Raw genomic sequence first — 20,648 nt, 5'->3', positions numbered from 1 at the left:
ATCTCCCAAGAGGTGGTACAGTGGCTCAGTGGTTCACACTGATGCTTCATAGCACCAGGGGCTTGGGTTCGATTCCAGCCTTGGGCGACTGTCTGTGAAGAGTTTGCATATTCTCCCTCTGCCTGTGTGAGCTTCTAATGGGTGCTCCGGTTTTCTCCCACAGCTCAACTGTGTAGGTTAGGTGGATTAGTCATGCAAAATTGCCCGTCGTGTTCAGGGATTTCTCATTGAGATGTATTAGTCAGGGGTAAATGTTGAGTGACAGGTCTGGGAAAGTTACTCTTTGGAAGGTTGTTATGGACTTGAAGGGCCTGTTGCAACCCTGCAGGGATTCTATAAAAATAAGAATGGTAACTATGATTGTAGGGCTTTTGTTTTAGCTCGCACACATTGCTGCGATGAGCAATAATAAAGGAGAGAGAGTTCAATACGCCGTTCCTTCTCGCGTTGATTACATTTTCTCCCGCTCTGAGCTGAATCACACAAAAATGTCATCCTCTCCCAAACTGTATCATGTGAGATTTCCTTGTACATTGGGCAAACTATGTCTCCATCACATTCCCTGTTCCATGTAGGTGCATCATTGCTGCTGTCATACTCAGAGCCATACCCTTAGCTGTAAGTGGTATTGGTCAACTTGAAATGTGTTTACATGGACTTGCGTCATTAAAAAATAAAATGTTTAATTTATTCAGAATACCTGTGTTAAAATGAATGCATTTTTAAAAGAAATACCGAAATTGCTGGAAAAGCATGGCAGGTCTGCCAGCATCCAGATGCCTTTTAAGTGTTGTAGTTGTACCAGACTCCACCACTTGCTCTGGCAGCTCATTCCATATGCACACTAACCTCTGTGTGAAATGGTGCCCATTAGGCCTCATCAAAACCTTTCCCCTCTCAATTTCAACCAATGCCCTCTAGTTTTGGACTCACCTAACCTGGGGAGAAACCCTGACTACTCACCCTATCCATGACCATTCTGATTTTATAAATCTCTACTGCTGTGAATTGTGACTCCAATCATCGGATTGGCTGTACTTTCAGTTATCCCCAGCCGAAATTCTGTCAGCCTGTTCTAACATGATGTGATATACCTCTGAAACAGGCAGGACTTCAATCCAGGCCTTCTAGTTCAGCGCTAGGAACACTACCATACTAGTTCAGGAATTATAATCAAATCCAGAGTTCTGGCTCAGAGCCAGGGACATTACCCACTACACTACCATACCCAGGTTTTGGGATATATTTTCGTGCCTGCTTTCAGCTCGGTGTGGATTTATTATAATCAGGTTACCATTAGTGAACTACACGAAACACTTTGTATTCTTAAACAGATGCAAAATGTTTGTCTCAACTGTAGGATGTTGAGTGCACGTGCTGCGCCATCGAAATTAACTATAAACATCTTTAATCGTTATTATCTGTAGTCTGCAATACTAGGGAAATAAATCCTGCAGACACACTCTGCCCAATGAAGGGTCTCAAATACATATTTATTACTGAACACCAGAGACGATGGAAGAGCTTAGTTTCTGGTCCCAAAACACCGATCAGTCTTACCCACCTCTAACGTGTGAGTACCCTCTTCCTAAAACCATGAAATGATACGAGGCCGCTGATTACTCCAGCCTCTCCTCCCCACTGACTGTGTCTGCAATCTGTCCCTCCTCCCCCTACCCACACACGGCAAACCAAGCTCAGGGTTCTTGTGAAAATCAAAACTGGAGAGTGCGGGCATCCTGGCGAGGAGGAGGGTATTTTTAAATTGAAGTGGGGGGGGGGGATGTAGCAGTAATATCACACACTGGGCAGAGGGGTGGCAGATGAAGTTTAGTTTGGATTAATGCGAGGTATTCGATTTGATAAATCAAACAAGAGCAGGACCTATACAATTAAAAGTAGGGCCTCTGGCAGTGCTATAGTACAGAGACCAAGGCTGTCAGGTATAATTCTTTAAAATTTGCACCTCATATAGATAGTGTGGTTAAGAACGTGTTTAACACACTTGTCTTCATTGGTCAGACCTCTGAGTATCGGAATTGGGACGTCATGTTGAGGTTGTACAGGATATTGGTGAGACCTCTTCTGGAATACTGTGTCCAGTCTGGTCACCCTGCCCGCTAATTCCATAGGCACACCACCCTGTGGGGGAAAAGGCTGCACCTTAGATCACTTTTAAACGTTCCCCTCTCAGCTTAAGCCTATGTCCTCTAGTTCTGGTCTTCTACGCTTAGAAAATACCTTGGCTATTCACTTTGATATTATTGACCTTGATATTATTCAGCTGGAGAAGGTTCAGAAGAGATTAACCTGGATGTTTCTGGGAATGGAGGAATTGAGCTATAAGGGGAGGCTGGATAGGCTGGGACTTTTTTCAATGGAGAGTATGAGGTTCAGGGGTGACTTTACACAGGTTTATAAAATAGTGAGGGGTACAGATAAGCCGAAGGGCTGCTGTCTTTTCACTAGTGTTGGGGATTCAAAACTGAGGGATATATTAAGGTGCGAGGAAAAAGATTTACAAAAGTCATTAGAGGTAATTATTTTAGATAGAATCTAGCATTTGTGTGGAATGAACTTCCAGAGGAAGTGGTGAAAGCGGGGACAGTTACAATGGTTAAAGAACATTTAGATCAGTACATGGATGACATCAGTTTGGATGGTGCTGTGAGCAGCTGCCCTCTCCCTCCCCCTCTCTGAATGAATCCCTGTTGGTTTTCACCCTCTGCCAATGCCTGTGCAGTGGCGTGTGGAGGCCAGCAGAGGGTGGCATTGCATCACTTTAAGCACCACAGACACTGCCAAACCTGCCCACGCAGGGACACATAGATACACACAGCAATTGTTAGGACATGACGTGAAGCTCATCTGGTAACTTAAATGAAACATAAATAAATGCTCAATCCGCCTCGTAAACTGTTAAAATATGAGGCACAGAGAACTCCCAGAGAACTCTTTAAATAAAAACATCAATTTATTTTTCCACTTTGAAAATGAGCATTTTAAGTTAACTATGCACAATTCTTGGACCCTCTTTCTCTTTACGGTTTATTACCTGACTCCAGCTCTGCAGCAATATATTGTTTCTGGGTCTGCCATCCTCTCATATCTCAGGTGCTTTTAGCTCTCAGTTCAGAACAGCATTCCCTCTCTCTTAAACGTACAGTACATACTTCCAACTTCATCACATTATACCCTGACGAATATAGATAAGTGGAACCTATCCGGATTTCTCTTGCTCTGTGGTTTGTCAATATTTATTCGCTCCGTCTGGTGTGTGTCAGGACTTTCGTTGCTCCATTCACAGCATGTCATCATTCAACCCCGTCCGTGGGAAAATATCAGTATTTCACTTGCTCACACTCGTAAGTGTGGGGCAGGATTTCAGTTGTTTCATGGGGACTGTGATGCTATGACAATCTCAGTGTTTGTAGACGGCACCAAACCTTGAAGAATTGTAAAGTCTATGGAGGACAGTGTGGAACTCTAACAGGACAGTGACACGCTGGTGTCGCATTCAGGTTAATCGCAGTTGGGGATCAATGCAGAGCAGTGTGAGGTGATGTACTGTGGTAGGAAAGACAAGGAAAGACAGTTTAAAACAGGCTGTACCGTAATAAAGGGACTGCAGGAACAGAGGACCATAGATGTTTCTGAGCACAAATTGTTGAAGATATCAGGACAAGTGGGGAGAGCAGTAACTATCACAGATTAGTTTCAGTATCTGAGCTGTTCACAGGGGGAGGTGTAGGAGGGAGTCACCGTGCTCCCTTCCTGGTAGGTGGTGGTGCTGATGTGTTGTGAGCCCACCCTTCTGCCCACCGAGACCGTGGGGATTCCATTTGTACCAGCTCGACATAAAAGGGAGATGGCATCAGGGCCACGGCTTCTAAGTTGTGCCGGGGGGAAACGGAGCTGTCAATGGGTTTCAAGGGAGAATTGCCCTTCACTGAACATTGCTCCTTACTCGGTCGGTGGGACATGGATGTTTCAGAATCTCCACACGAGGTGTCCCTGTCCTCTCCGGCTCCTACCAGGGTCCTCCCAACATGGCGGGAGGAGGGAGGTGAGGGAACGGATATCGGGAACTCCACAACCCGGCTTGGTCCTTTCTGTCCTATTCCAGGCTGTTTCTCCTGGAATGGGAGGAGAGGGTGGGAGTGAGGGTGGGAGTGGGTGGCCCTGCTGTTAGTGCTGGTGCAGGTGGGGATAATTGTAAATGGTGAGGATTTGAGAGGGACTCTGTTGACAGTGTTGTATCCATGCAGTGTAATTGTTGTGGGGGGTAAAGTGGACTGGGTGACAGAGAGAGACAGACAGAGACAGAGACAAAGAGAGAGAGAGGGAATGCTGCAGTGAGAGTGGTGGAGCATGAGCCTTGTTCGGGGGTCGGTGCTATAACAGATACACAGCGAGTGTGAGGGAGCAGAGAGAACACGGTGACCCTTATCCTGATAGAGCGGGGAAGGTTATTGAAGCTTGTCCTGTATTGCTGGGCATTTCTTCAGACCGCAGATACTGCACTGAGCTGGGTGGTGAGCTCAGACCATGCGCGGTGGGTCTGGTGACTCCCTCTGGGAAGAGAATGGTCCCCCTCTGTACTAGCCCATCCACCGTGCCCTCCATGCCCCTGTCGACAAACCGTGGTGTAATTACCCCATATCTGCCATGCTTGGGGTAAACTGTGAGGGCAGCTCCAAACAGAGGAAGCTCAACCGTGTGCCCAATGGCCTTTTAAAGATGGCACCAGTGTCAGGGATCTTGGAATATCCAGTAGTTTCTGGGCGATGGTGAGTACCTCCAGCCATGATGGGTGGGAGAATCGGGATGGTATTGAATGAGAGGGACACCATGGGGTGGGGTGGGTAGTTAATGAGGTGAGTTCGATAGGATAGCACCAGGAAACTAGCTCAGCCTCGTGAGGATAATCCCTCTGTCACACTCAATGGAACTGCCACTGAGATAAATTATTGTTAGATTCAGCCCAATGAATCAAATACTCTGCTGATCCTAGAACCAGATACAAAGCTGTAGAACAAATATTCATACAAAATTCTGCATCATCTGAACTCCTACCAATATTCTTTTCACCTACCATTCCTGGAAACACTGGCTTATGTTACAGGATGCTATTTAAATATTTTCATTTTAGCATTCTGAAACCTGGGAACACATCCTTCCATAATACTGTCTCTCAGTCTCCCCTCTCTGTCTATTTCCCAAACCCCTCCCATTTTTTATTGTTTAAACTGATTCCTCCTCCACCTCTGTCTCTCTATGGCAGTGATTTTCACACCGACAGCACCCAATTGTCAGGGCACAATGGAGAGATGGAGCTGGAAATGAATGAGCTGTCACTTCCAACATGGGCGGCAAGTTTCCCCACACTGGGCAGGGGTCTAACACAGCGTTACTGAGCAATGCACGGGGGTGGGGTACACAGTGCTACATGCTGGGAGCGTAACTGATCCTGGTTTACAGATCAATGCACTGGGGTGGTGTACACAGTCCTACATGTTGGGAGGGCAACTGCTCCTGGTTAACAGATCAATGCAATAGGGTGGTATACACAGTCCTACATGTTGGGAGGGTAACGACTCATACGTTATAGATCAAGGCACTGGGGTGGTATACACAGTAGTACATGCTGGGTGGGTAACTGTTCCTGGTTTACAGATCAATGCAGTGGGGTGGGGTACACAGTCCGACATGTCAAGAGGGTAATTGCTTCTGGCTGACAGATCAATGCACTGGGGTGGTATACACAGTCCTACGTGCTGGATGGGTAACTGCTCCTGGGTTACAAGTCAATGCATTGGGGTGATGTCCACAGGCTTACATAATGGGATGGCAACTGCTCCTGGTTTGCAGTTCAATGCACTGGGGTGGGGTGCACAGCTCGACTTGCTGGGAGGGTAACTTCTGGGTTACAGAACAATGCACTGGGGTGGTGTACACAGTCCTACATGCTGGCTGGGTAACTGCTCCTGGTTTACAGATCAATGCACTGGGATGGTGTACATAGCTCTACATGCTGGGAGGGTAACTGCTCGAGGTTTCACAGATCAGTGCACTGAGGTGGTGTACACAGTAATACATGCTGGGAGGGTACCTTCTCCTTGTTTACAGAGCAATTCACTGGGGTGGAGTGCACAGCTCTACATGCTGGGAGGGTAAGTGCTCCTGGGATACAAAACAATGCACTGGGGTGTTGTACACAGTCCTGTATGCAGGGAGGGTAACTGCTCCTGGTTTATAGATCAATAGTCTGGGGTGATGTACACAGCTCTAAAAGTTGGGGGGCAACTGATCCTGGTTTACAGATCAATGCAATGGGGTGGGGTACACAGTCCTAGATGCCGCGAGGGTAATTGCTCCTGGTTTACAGAACAATGCACTGAGGTGGTGTATACAGACCTACATATTGGGAGGGTAAATGCTCCTGGTTTACAAATCAATGCACAAGGGTGGTGTACACAGTCCTACATATTGGGAGGGTAACTGCTCCTGGTTAGCAGATTAATGCACTGTGGTGGAGTACACAGTCCTACATTCTGGGAGGGTAACTGCGACTGGAGTACAGATCAATGCCCTTTGGGGGGGAGGGGTGTTCGCAGTCCTACATGCTGGGACGGTAATTGCTCCTGGTTTGCTGATCAAAGCACAGGGGTCATGTACGCAGCTCTACATGCTGGGAGGGTAACTGCTCCTGGTTTGCAGATCAATGCACTGGGGTGGTGTACACAGCCAACACGCTGGCAGGGTAACTGATTCTGGTTTACAGATCAATGCAATGGCGTGTTGTACACAGCTCTACATATTGGGAAGGAAACTTCTCTTAGTTCACAGATCAATGCACTGCGGTGATGTATATTGTCCTACTTGCTGGGAGGGTAACTGCTCCTGATTCAATGATGAATGCACTCGAGTGATATACACAGTCCTACGTGCTGGGAGGGTAAGTGCTCCTGGTTTACCGAAGACTGCACTGGAGTGGTGTACAAAGCCCTACATTCTGGGAGTGTAACTGCTCCTGGTTTACAGATCAATGCACGGGGGTGTTGCACACAGTCCTGTAAGCAGGAAGGGTAACTGCTCCCGGTTTACTGATCAATACTCTGCGGTGGTGTACACAGCTCTACATGCTGTGGATCTAACTGCTCCTGGGTTACAGATCAATGCACTGGGGTGATGTACATAGTCCTACATGCCGGGTGGGTAACTGCTTCTGGTTTACAAAACAATACACTGGGGTAGTGCACCCAGACCTACATGCTGGGAGGGTAACTGCTCCTGGGTTACAGACAATGCACTGGGGTGGGGTACACAGTCCTACATGCTGCGAGAGTAACTGCTCCTGGTTTACAGATCAATGCACTGGGATGATGTACACAGCTCTACATGCGGGGTGAGTAACTGCTCCTGCATTGCATGTCAATGCACTGGAGTGATATACACTGTCCAATATGCCGGGAGAGTAACTGCTCCTTGTTTACAGGTCAATGCGTTGTGGGGGGAGGAGGGGTGGGGTGTACACTGTCCTACATGCTGGGAGGGTAATTGCTCCTGGTTTTCAGATTAATGCACTGGGGTGGTTGTCAGAGCTCTACACGCTGGGAGGGTAACTGGTCCTGGTTTATTGATCAATGCAATGAGGTGGTAAACACAGCTCTACATACTGGGAGGGTAACTGCTTTTAGTTTATAGATGAATCCTCTGGGCTGGTGTACATTGTCCTACTTGCTGGGAGGTTACCTGCTCCTGGTTTGCAGATCAATGCACTGGGATGGTGTACACAGTCCGACGTTCTGGGTGGGCAAATGCTCCTGGTTTACAGATCAATGCACTGGGGTGTTGTACACAGTCCTACATCATGGGAGGGCAACTGCTCCTCTTTTGCAGATCAATGCACCGGGATGGGGTGCACAGCTCTACATTCTGGGAGGGTAACTGCTCCTGGGATACAGAACAATGCACTGGGGTGGTGTATACAGTCTACACACTGGGAGGGTAACTGCTCCTGGTTTACAGATCAATGCATTGGCGTGGTATACAATATCATACATGCTGGCTGCGTAACTTCTCCTGGTTCATTGATCATTGCACTGGAGTGATATAAACAGTCCTACATGCTGGGGGTGTCTGCTCCAGGTTTACCGATGAGTGCACTGGAGTTCTGTACAAAGCCATACATGCTGGGAGGGTAACTGCTCCTCGTTTACAGATCAATGCACTGGAGTTGTGTACACAGTCCTAAATGCAGGAAAGGTAGCTGCTCCTCGTTTACCGACCAATACACAGCGGTGGTGTACACAGCTCTACATGCTGTCGGGGTAACTGCTTTTGGGTTACAGAACAATGCACTGCGGTGATGTACACAGTCCTTTATGCTGGGAGGGTATCTGCTCCTGGTTTACAAATCAATGCACTGGAGTGGTGTACACAGCTCTACATGCTGGGGGTGGGGTGGGGAACTGCTCCTGGGTTAAAGAACAATGCACTGGGGTGGTGTACACAGTCCTACATGCTGGGAGGGTAATTGCTACTGGTTTAACGATGAGTGCACTGGAATGGTGTACCCAGCCCTACCTGCTGGGAAGGTAACTGCTCCTGGTTTGCAGATCAATGCACTGTGGTAGTATACAGAGCTCGACACTCTGGGAGGGTAACTGGTGCTGGTTTACTGATCAATGCAATGGGGTGGTGTACACAGCTCTGTATATTGGGAGAGTAACTGCTCCTGGTTTACAGATCAATGCACTGGGTTGTTGTACACAGTCTTACATACTGTGACGGTAACTGCTCCTGGGTTACAGATCAATGCACTGGTGTGGTGTGCACAATCCTACATACTGGGAGGGGTACTGCTTCGGGTTTACAGATCAATGCACTTGCGTGATGTACAATATCCTACATGCTGGCTGTGGAACTTCTCCTGGTCCACTGTTCAATGCACTAGAGTGATATAAACAGTCCTACATGCTGGGAGGGTAAGTGCTCCTGGTTTACAGATCAATGTACTGGAGTGATGTACACAGTCCTCCATGCAGGAAGGGTATCTGCTCCTGGTTTACAGATCAATGCACTGTCGTGGTGTACAATATCCGACATGTTGGGAGGGTAACTGCTCCTGGGTTACAGATCAATGCACTTGGGTGGTGTATACAGTCCTACATACTGGGAGGGTAACTGCTCCTGGTTTGCAGATCAATACACTGGAGTAGGGTACAAAGTCCTGCATGCTGGGAGGGTAACTGCTCCTGGTTTACAGATTTATGCACTAGGATGATTTATACAGCTCTACATGCTGGGGGAGTAACTGCTCCTGCATTACATGTCAATGCACTGGAGTGATGTAAAATGTCCTGTATGCCGGGAGAGTAACTGCTCCTTGTTTATGGGTCAATGCATTTTTTGGGGGGGTGTGTTGGGTGTACATTGTCCTACATGCTGGGAGTGTAATTGCTCCTGCTTTACAGATTAATGCACTGGGGTGGTTGTCAGAGCACTACACGCTGGGAGGGTAACTGGTCCTGGTTTACTGATCAATGCAATGGGGTGGTATACACAGCTCTACATACTGGGAGGGTAACTGCTTTTAGTTTACAGATGAATCCACTGGGCTGGTGTACATTGTCCTACTTGCTGGGAGGTTACCTGTTCCTAGTTTACTGATCAATGCACTGGGATGGTGTACACAGTCCGACGTGATGGGGGTGGGGGGGTGGGGGGTTAATGCTCCTGGTTTACAGATCAATGCACTGGGGTGTTGTACACAGTCCTACATCATGGGAGGGTAACTGCTCCTGTTTTGCAGATTAATGCACTGGGGTGGGGTGCACAGCTCTACATTCTGGGAGGGTAACTGCTCCTGGGTTACAGAACATTGCACTGGGATGGTGTATATAGTCCTACACACTGGGAGGGTAACTGCTCCTGGTTTACAGATCAATGCACTGGTGTGGTGTACAATATCATACATGCTGGCTGCGTAAATTCTCCTCCTTCACTGATCAATGCACTAGAGTGATATAAACAGTCCTACGTGCTGGCGGGTATCTGCTCCTGGTTTACTGCTCCTTGGTCACAGATCAATGCACTGGCGTGGTGTACAATATCCTACATGCTGGCTGCGTAAATTCTCCTGGTTCACTGATCAATGCACTAGAGTGATATAAACAGTCCTACCTGCTGGTAGGGTAAGTGCTCCTGGTTTTCCAATGAATGCACTGGAGTGGTGTACAAATCCCTACATGCAGGGAGGGTAATTGCTCCTGTACACAGATCAATGTACTGAAGTGATGTACACAGTCCTACATGCAGGGAGGGTAACTGCTCCTGGTTTACAGACCAATGCACTGGGGTGGTGTACACAGTTCTACATACTGGGAGGGTAACTGCTCCTGGTTTACAGATCAATTCACTGGCGTGGTGTACAATATCCTACATGTTGGTAGGGTAACTGCTCCTGGTTCATTGATCAATGCATTAGTGTGATTTAAACAGTCCTACGTGCTGAGGAGTATCTGCTCCTGGTCTACCGATGAGTGCACTGGAGTGGTGTTCAAAGCCATGCATGCTGGGAGGGTAACTGCTCCTGGTTTAAAGATCAATGCGCTCGGATGATGTACACAGCTCTACATGCTGGATGAGTAACTGTTCCTGCATTACATGTCAATGCACTGGAGTGATGTACACTGTCCTTTATCCCGGGTGAGTAACTGCTCGTTGTTTACAGGTCAATGCATTTTTTTTTTGTGCGGGGGGTGGGGTGTACACTCTCCTACATGCTGGTAGGGTAAGTGCTCCTGGTTTTCCGATGAATGCACTGGAGTGGTGCACAAAGCCCTACATGCAGGGAGGGTAATTGCTCCTGGTTTACAAATCAATGTACTAGAGTGATGTACACACTCCTACATGCAGGGAGGGTTTAAAGATCAATGCACTGGCGTGGTGTACAATATCCTACATGTTGGGAGGGTAACTGCTCCTGGTTCACTGATCAATGCATTAGAGTGATTTAAACAGTCCTACGTGCTGAGTGGTATCTGCTCCTGGTTTACCGATGAGTGCACTGGAGTGGTGTACAAAGCTGTACATGCTGGGAGGGTAACTGCTCCTGGTTTACAGATCAATACACTGGGGTGGTGTACACAGCTCTACATGCTTTGGGGGTAACTGCTCCTGGGTTACAGAACAATGCACTGGGGTGATGTACACATTTCTACATTCTGGGAGGTTAACTGCTCCTGGGTTAAAGATCAATGCACTACAGTGGGGTGCCTAGTCCTACATGCAGGAGGGTAACTGCTCATGGTTTAGCGATCAATGCACTGGGGCAGAGTACAGAGTCCTAATGCAGGGAGAATAACTGCTCCTGGGTCACAGATCAATGCACTGGAGTGGTGTACGCAGTCCTACATGCTGGGAGGGTAACTGCTCCTGGTTTAAAGATCAATGCGCTCGGATGATGTACACAGCTCTACATGCTGGATGAGTAACTGCTCCTGCATTACATGTCAATGCACTGGAGTGATGTACACTGTCCTTTATCCCGGGTGAGTAACTGCTCGTTGTTTACAGGTCAATGCATTTTTTTTTTGTGCGGGGGGTGGGGTGTACACTGTCCTACATGCTGGTAGGGTAAGTGCTCCTGGTTTTCCGATGAATGCACTGGAGTGGTGCACAAAGCCCTACATGCAGGGAGGGTAATTGCTCCTGGTTTACAAATCAATGTACTAGAGTGATGTACACACTCCTACATGCAGGGAGAGTAACTGCTCCTGGTTTAAAGATCAATGCGCTCGGATGATGTACACAGCTCTACATGCTGGATGAGTAACTGCTCCTGCATTACATGTCAATGCACTGGAGTGATGTACACTGTCCTTTATCCAGGGTGAGTAACTGCTCGTTGTTTACAGGTCAATGCATTTTTTTTGTGCGGGGGGTGGGGTCCTACATGCTGGGAGGGTAATTGCTCCTGGTTTACAGATTAATGCACTGGGGTGGTTGTCAGAGCTCTACACGCTGGGAGGGTAACTGGTCCTGGTTTACTGATCAATGCAATGGGGTGGTATACACAGCTCTACATACTGGGAGGGGAACTGTTTTTAGTTTACAGATGAATCTACTGGGCTGGTGTACATTGTCCTACTTGCTGGGAGGTTACCTGCTCCTGGTTTACTGATCAATGCACTGGAGTGGTGCACCCAGTCCTACATACTGGGAGAGTAACTGCTCCTGGTTTGCAGATCAATGCACTGGGGTAGGGTACCGAGCCCTACATGCTGGAAGGGTAACTGGTCCTGGTTTACTGATCAATGCAATGGGGTGGTGTACATCATTCTATAAACTGGGAGAGCAACTGCTCCTGGATTACAAATCAATGCATTGGGGTGTGTTACACAGTCTTACATTCTATGACGTTAACTGCTCCTGGGTTACAGATCAATGCGCTGGTGTGGTGTGCACAATCCTACATACTGGGAAGGGAACTGCTCCTGGTTTACAGATCAATGCACTGGCGTGGTGTACAATATCCTACATGCTGGCTGCGTACCTTCTCCTGGTTCACTGTTCAATGCACTAGAGAGATATAAACTGTCCTACGTGCTGGTAGGGTAAGAGCTCCTGGTTTTCCGATGAATGCACTGGCGTGGTGCACAAAGCCCTAAATGCAGGGAGGGTAATTGCTCCTGGTTTACAGATCAATGTACTAGAGTGATGTACACACTCCTACATGCAGGGAGGGTAACTGCTCCTGGTTTAAAGATCAATGCACTGGCGTGGTGTACAATATCCTACATGTTGGGAGGGTAACTGCTCCTGGTTCACTGATCAATGCATTAGAGTGATTTAAACAGTCCTACGTGCTGAGTGGTATCTGCTCCTGGTTTACCAATGAGTGCACTGGAGTGGTGTACAAAGCCGTACATGCTGGGAGGGTAACTGCTCCTGGTTTACAGATCAATCCACTGGGGTGGTGTACACAGCTCTACATGCTTTGGGGGTAACTGCTCCTGGGTTACAGAACAATGCACTGGGGTGATGTACACATTTCTACATTCTGGGAGGTTAACTGCTCCTGGGTTAAAGATCAATGCACTACAGTGGGGTGCCTAGTCCTACATGCAGGAGGGTAACTACTCATGGTTTAGCGATCAATGCACTGGGGTGGAGTACAGAGTCCTAATGCAGGGAGATTAATTGCTCCTGGGTCACAGATCAATGCACTGGGGTGGTGTACACAGCTCTACATGCTGGGAGGGTATCTGCTCCTGGTTTACAGATTAATGCACAGGGGTGGTGTACATAGTCCTACTTGCTGGGGGTGTAACTGCTCCTGGTTTACTGATCATTTCACTGGAAATGGTGTACACAGTCCTACATGCTGGGAGGGTCGGTGTTCTTGGTTTACAGATCAATGCACTGCGTAGGTTTAAACAGTGCTACATGCTGGGAGGGTATCTGCTCCTGGTTTACAGATTAATGCACAGGGGTGGTGTACATAGTCCTACTTGCTGGGGGTGTAACTGCTCCTGGTTTACTGATCATTTCACTGGAAATGGTGTACACAGTCCTACATGCTGGGAGGGTCGGTGTTCTTGGTTTACAGATCAATGCACTGCGTAGGTTTAAACAGTGCTACATGCTTGGTGGTAACTGCTCCTGGTTTAGAGGTCAATCCACTGGGGTGGGGTACACAGTCCTTCATGCTGGGAGGGTAACTGCTCCTGGGTTATATATCAGTGCTCTGGCGTGGGGTACACAGTCCGACATGCGTGGGTGTAACTGCTTCCAGTTTACAGATCAATGTACTGAGATAGTGTACGCAATCCAAAGTGTTGGAAGTGAAACTGCTCCTGCTTTACAGATCTATGCACTGGGGTGGTGTACACTCTACTACATGCTGAGAGTGTATCTGCTCCTGTTTTACAAAATAATGCCCTGGGGTTGTGTACAGAGCTCTACATGCTGGGAGGGTAACTGCTCCTGGTTTACAGATCAATGCACTGGGGTGGGGTACACACCTCTTCATGCTGGGAGGGTAACTGCTCCTGGTTTACAGATCAATGCACTGGGGTGGGGTACACAGCTCTACATGCTGGGTGGGTAACTGCTGCTGGTTTACAGATGAATGCACTGGGGTGGTGTGCACAACTCTACATGCAGGGAGGGTAACTGCTCCTGGTTTACAAATCAATTCATTGAGGTGGCGTACACAATTCTACATACTTGGAGTGTTACTACTGCAGGTTCACAGATGAATTCACTTGTGATCAATGCACAGTTCGCGGTGTTGGTCAGATTGTCTTGTTGAGTTTTATGGATAATGCAATGATGTGGTTTGTTTCGCTCATTAGACTGGATGTATATTTGTTTCAGGTTTACACATTACTGCCCTGCTGTGGTCTGCGCAGCTCCCAGTGCTGTACAGATATCTAGTCTGGGTTTATAGATCAATACACTGCTGTGGTCTGCACAGCTCCCCGTGCTGGACAGATATCTAGTCTGGGTTTGTAGATCAATACACTGCTGTGGTCTGCACAGCTCACTGCGCTGGACAGATATATGGTCTTGGTTTATAGATCAATGCCCTGATCTGATCTATGCAGTGTACCACTCTGTACAGATTGCTGGATTGTATTGACCAGTGTAATGGATGAACCTGGACAGATTGCTAGGTTGGACTGAGCAGTCCACTGGCCTGGTCTGCACAGTGTTCCACAGTGAACAGATATTGTGCGAGATAAGTGGCTATCCAGCCCCATCTACGGCACTTTTTATTTCCCTTCCCAGGAACAAAGACATGGAGGAGTCTGTCCAAAACTTTTTCATTCAACTTTGCAAAGTCGGGTGCTGTTCCCAAAGGTACACACACACAAGCATAGTAATCTCCACGCATTATATACATGTATATGTGGGCTGGGTCTCCTACTGCTGTCTTGACCAACGAGTGCTAGGATTCCCCACTGTTTTCCTTATTTGGGTTCTGGTGCCTGCGATTATTTTGTTATTCACTTGGCCAATCAGTGTTTGAGCTCCCCGTTCTTTCCTTATATGGATGATGTTGTACAACTGTGGTTAAGGGCGGTCTCTCAACTATCGAGGAAAGCTGTTACAACTATTTCATTCATATAAACGTGGGGGAGGTTCGGCAACAGTTTCGAGTGTCTGCTTGTGTTTACTATGAGGTAGAAAAGACTAAAAGGCAGCTAACCATTTAAAAATTACACTACCCCCGACAAATCCCCCGTGTCTTTTCTTACGGCCTGTAATTTTTCAACCGTAAGTTTCTTCTCCAGGGCATTTAATAACTCCCGAGCTTGTTCATCATATTGCCCTTCTCTAATACTACCCCCGCCCAAGAGGGATTCACGTTGTTCCATCTCGAGATTTATTCGTTCAACCTGTCCATAGGGAACATCCTTCTTAGTAAGGGCGGTTTCGATCAGTCGTTGAGTTAATCCCCGGACACAGGGAATAACGCAACACCCAAGGGCAGTGAGTACTCCTGCCACCACTATACATGAGACAAGAAAGGGAACGACCACCCCCGTCCATTTACCGAACCAAGCTTCCAACCAGTCAGTGAGGCCAGAGTCGATGCCCGAGTTTTCGGCCAGTTCGTCCGCCAATGTGGTGAGTCCATCCAGGGCGCGGGTGATGGACCCATCAGGGGCTGTGTTGTTGGGGATGAAAGTGCAGCACTGAGTGCCTATCATGACACAAACACCCCCCTTCTCTGCCAACATCATGTCTAAGGCCAACCTATTTTCCCACGCCATCCTACTAGTGGCGTCCAGTTGTTCTGCTATTCCTTTCACTGCATCCCGGGTATAATTAATGAACCTCTGCTGATTGTAGTAAATATAATTAATCCAATCCACGTTCTTATTGATGGTCACCCACCAGAACAGTGACGACTCAAAACCCGCCGCTATCTGGTTGCTCGCCTTGTATTCGTCAGGAACACCCCTGGGGACCCCTATGGCATCTAAATATATGTTATCATCGAAAGAGGTCTCCAAAGCTCTCTCAGTTCTTCCACTAGAATGGGGTTGCTCTTGTTTTTCGAATGCCAGGGTGAATGGGATGGCCAATTGAACGATCGCACAAGTGCCCGTCCATTTTTGGGGCAGGGTCGGTCGTAGAACCCTCACCACCAGAGGTCTGCCCTAGGCACATGAATGTGGGAGTAATTCCCGCCCCCGGTCAAATGTCCCCACATCGTCGTCCCCCTGTAGTCCCGTCCGAGAGACGCAGGCCTGGTGCGTACCCGTTACCCCTGAGAATGATGGCGGGCGGGGCGCCCCCTCAGACCTGATGGGGGGAAACTTCAAACTCAAGGGTCGACAAGTGGGGTCGTTCCAGGCCTCTCGGTCCTGGTACAGCCTTATCATGCAGTCCATGGCTCGTGGGTGTTTCTCCCATCCCAGCGGGAATGGGACCACCTGGGGGTTAGGGCGGGCACTCGTGCATGCGTAGCAATCACTCTTTTTCATGCTCCTCACAGTATATTTGACCCATTCCATCCAGGCATTCGCCTCCCCGTATCCCGTTTCTATTTCAAAGGTCTTTTCCAAATCCGTCGTCTCAATTATTCTAATCTTTTCCTGCTTATCAGTGGTGGATGAGCCCCCAGACTCAGCTACAATGACCGTGATATACGTGCAGCACAGCTGCATTCCCCCCCACCCCCATCCTGCCTGGCCCCCAACTCTAATACCCAGTATTGTTCTATTAAGTCTCGCCTCGTTCTTTTCCAAGTTCTTTATGGTCAGATAAAGCAGATTGCACTGATTCTGCCCACAATCTCGTCCAGGGGTGATGGGATCACGGACAACTGACACCATAGCCTGGACCCCGGGGGCTGGAGGCCTATTTAGGCCTTCCCTACCATGCAATTGTAATACTAACGTCTGACCCTAGAATCCCCTTTCTCTCTCTAGGTTCCGCTTAGTTTGATTCATTTGACTTTTAGTCCTACAGGGCACCAACTCACAAAGGTCTAAGCTAAGTGTCTGTGTTGATTGGTTGGCAAGCACGGAGATGGAGAACCACTGACGGTCCTCTCCTTGTTTTTTCCAGAGGCCAAATTGGGTAACACGCACACTATGACCCAGCCCAAGGATAATGGCATAGCAAGTTAACAATATGATTGACAGCATTTTTTTTTTCGCGACACCCGTAGCCTGAGGGCACAGCTCCTTTAGACTCGCCAAAGTTCGATGCGTTCGTTCTCAGGGTCTCTCTTCCTTAGATGCCTTTGTCAGAGAGGTTCGTTCGTCCTCCGTCGGTTGTGGCACTGGTCCCTTGACTCGAGTGTAATGTGTCCAGCCCTTTTCGGCCGTACGGACAGCCGTTTCGGTCGTCAAAAGTACCAGGAAGGGAACGTCCCAAGTTGGTTCGAGGGTACATTGCTTCCAGCTTTTAATCAGGACCCACTGGCCCGGCTTGACGGTGTGCACCGCAAACTCGAGGGGCGGCGTCTGTGCCAAAAGTCCCTGTTGGCGTAAACGAGATAGAGCAGACCCCAGAGCCACCACATATTTTTGCACAAACATATCCCGAGACTCAAATACAGGAGGTTCCCCCTTCGGCCCATGGAACGGGAGGCCAAATAACATTTCGAAAGGGGAGACGCCCAAATCCCGCCTTGGCTGGGTGCGAATTTGCAACAGGGCAATGGGTAGGCATTTGGTCCAAGGCAGGCCGATTTCACTAGTGAGCTTGGTTAGCTGCTTTTTGATGGTCTGGTTCATTCTTTCGACCTTGCCCGAGGAGGAGGGATGCCAGGGGGTGTGCAAATCCCAGTCAATCCCCATTGCTTGCACTACATTCTGGAGGACGGTCGAGGTGAAGTGGCTCCCCTGGTCAGAGTCAATAGCGCGGGGTAGCCCAAATCGTGGGATGATTTGCTCGAGTAGAATCTTGCTAACCTGAGTTGCCGTTGCCGTGGTAGTGGGGAAAGCTTCCACCCATCCTGTCAGGTGATCTACCACTACTAATAGATACTTCAGACGACCTATCGGGTGAGGGAGCTCAGTGTAATCTACCTGAACATACTCAAACGGCCTATAGGCCGGACTCCTACCCCCTTGTCTTGCATGCTGCCGCAGCCCCCTTTTGTTAGTCTTTCGACATGTTATGCAATCTCCTGTGACCTGCTTGGCTACCGTGTACAGACCAGGGTGAGCATATCGGCGCAGGAAGGCATCACACAGTGCCTGGGCGCCCCAGTGACCCCCTTGGTGTAAACGGGCAATAATGTCCCGCGTCAACGGTCGATTTAGTAGCTGGCGGCCATCGGGTAAGGTCCACTTGCCTTCCCTATCCTTTGTACCCCCCAGAGACGCGAGAAGAGTTTCTTCTTTGTCAGTAAACGTGGGCACTTCGGTAATTTCGGATATCTGTGGAATCCTTACCAGGCAGTTTATTATTTCCTTCCCCATCCCAGCCAATTTTGCCTGTTCATCTGCCAATTGATTCCCCAGGGTCTCTATTTTATCGTCTTTCTGGTGTCCTTTCACATGTACTATAGCAATCTCTTGTGGCAGCAACAAATCCTCCAAGATCATGGCTACTAGTTCCTCGTGGACCAACTCCTTTCCTCTACTATTTATCATTCCCCTTTCTTTCCAGATCTTCCCAAAGGTGTGTACTACCCCAAAGGCATACTTAGAGTCAGTGTAGATTGTCCCGGCTATTCCCTTTAAATTCCTCAGAGCCCGGTGCAAGGCGTACAATTAGCACGTTTGTGCGGACCAGGCATTCGGTAGCCGTCCACTTTCCACTAATTCCCAACCAGTCTTACTAATGACTGCATAACCGTTGTGTCTCTTCCCATCTATCACTCGAGAGGACCCGTCAATGTACCACCGCCTTCCTGCATGTAAGGGGGTATCCCTCAGATCTTGCCTCACTTTACTCTGGTACTCTATTATGTCTGAACAGCAGTGTTCCAGTTCCTCCTCCCCTTCCCCTTTCCAAAGAAAGTCCGCCGGGTTCTGGCAGCCCCCGACTTCTATTCGGAGGTCTTCTCGGTCTAACAATATGGCTTCATATTTCAGAATCCTCGAGTCAGTCAGCCACCTCCCGGCCTTCTGATTCAGGATAGTTCTAACCTGGTGGGGAGTAGTGACTGTCAAGGGGGCCCCGAAAGTCAACTTCCTGCTTTCCTCTACCAGCTTTGCCGTGGCTGCCACCGGTTGGACACACTCCGGCCACCCTCGGGAGACTGGATCCAGAATTTTTGACAGGAAAGCCACGGGCTTCCTTCCCCCCCCCGCCCCCCCCCCCAATCCTGGGTCAATACTCCAAGAGCGGTTCCCTTTCTGGAGTTCAAAAAGATACGAAATGTCTTACTAAAATCCGGCAAGCTTAAAACAGGTGCGGCCATCAATTTTCCTTTTAGGATTTCAATTAACTTTTTCTCCTCCTCCTCCCATTTTATTCTGTTGGGTTCCTCCTCAATGAGTTTTAGGTACAAGTCTTTAGTAAGGGGGGCATAGTCGTCTATCCATAACCGACAATAGCCTAAGAGTCCCAAGAACTTCCGCAACTCCCTCTTGGTCGTTGGGAGGCCTAGTTCGATTATTGCCCGCACTCTTTCCGGACTTATTCGTTTCTGTCCCTGGCTTATCAAGTGTCCCAGGTACTTATCCTCTTTCTCGACATATTGGAGCTTCTTCTGACTCACTCTTAACCCCTTCTCAGCTAGGTAATTTAATAGGGCATTAGTCCCAAGTAGGACGTCCTCCTCCGCGGGTCCGGATAAAAGGAGATCGTCGAAGTATTGTATAAGCTTAAGGGCCGGGGACAAGGTTAGTCCCTCCAATAATTGTTCCAGAATCTGCCCGAACAGAGTCGGGGACTCAGTGAATCCTTGGGGGAGCACGGTCCACCTGTACTGTTGTTTTCTGCCAGTATCAGGATTCTCCCATTCAAAAGCAAAAAGATACCTACTGTCCTTGTCCAGGGGACACGCCCAGAAGGCATCCTTTAAGTCTATAACACTAAACCAGCCGTGGTCCGGGGGTATTCGCCCCAGAATAGTGTATGGGTTCGGTATCACAGGGTGCCATACTTGGACAATTTTATTTACTTCCCTTAGGTCTTGGACCATTCGGTAGCTCCCGTCCGATTTCCGGACCGGCAGGATGGGGGAATTGTATCGTGACATACAGGGCTCTACCAATCCATCTTTTATTAGGTCTTCCATAACTGTCTTCAGGCCCTGCCTCCCTTCACAAGAGATGGGGTATTGGCGCACTCTGACGTCGGGGCTCTGGGGCTTTAATTTTACCTCCACAGGTCGAATTGCGAGTCCCCCCTGGTTCCCTTTGGCGACCCAAACCCTAGCGTCTATCTCTGTCAATCGGGACTCACTAAGGTATGACATGGTAACGGCTAATTCTTCCTCTTCTCCCACTTCTATTCGCAATCCGAAACGGACTATCAAATCCCGTCCCAACAACCCATAGGGAAGATGGGGGAGGTGAAGGAGTTCCACCTGGAGCTCCTCCTCCTCCAGCCGCAAGGGTTGTGGTTCGAATATTTTCGCACTAAAAACCCCACCCTTAACTCCTGAAATGTTTATTGTTTTAGCTTGGAAGCCAAACCCCCTCGGATGGAGGGGAATT

The sequence above is a fragment of the Chiloscyllium punctatum genome, chromosome 16 (assembly GCF_047496795.1).
Source record: "Chiloscyllium punctatum isolate Juve2018m chromosome 16, sChiPun1.3, whole genome shotgun sequence".
Lineage (NCBI taxonomy): Eukaryota > Metazoa > Chordata > Chondrichthyes > Orectolobiformes > Hemiscylliidae > Chiloscyllium > Chiloscyllium punctatum.
This window is presented reverse-complemented; position numbering follows the sequence as displayed.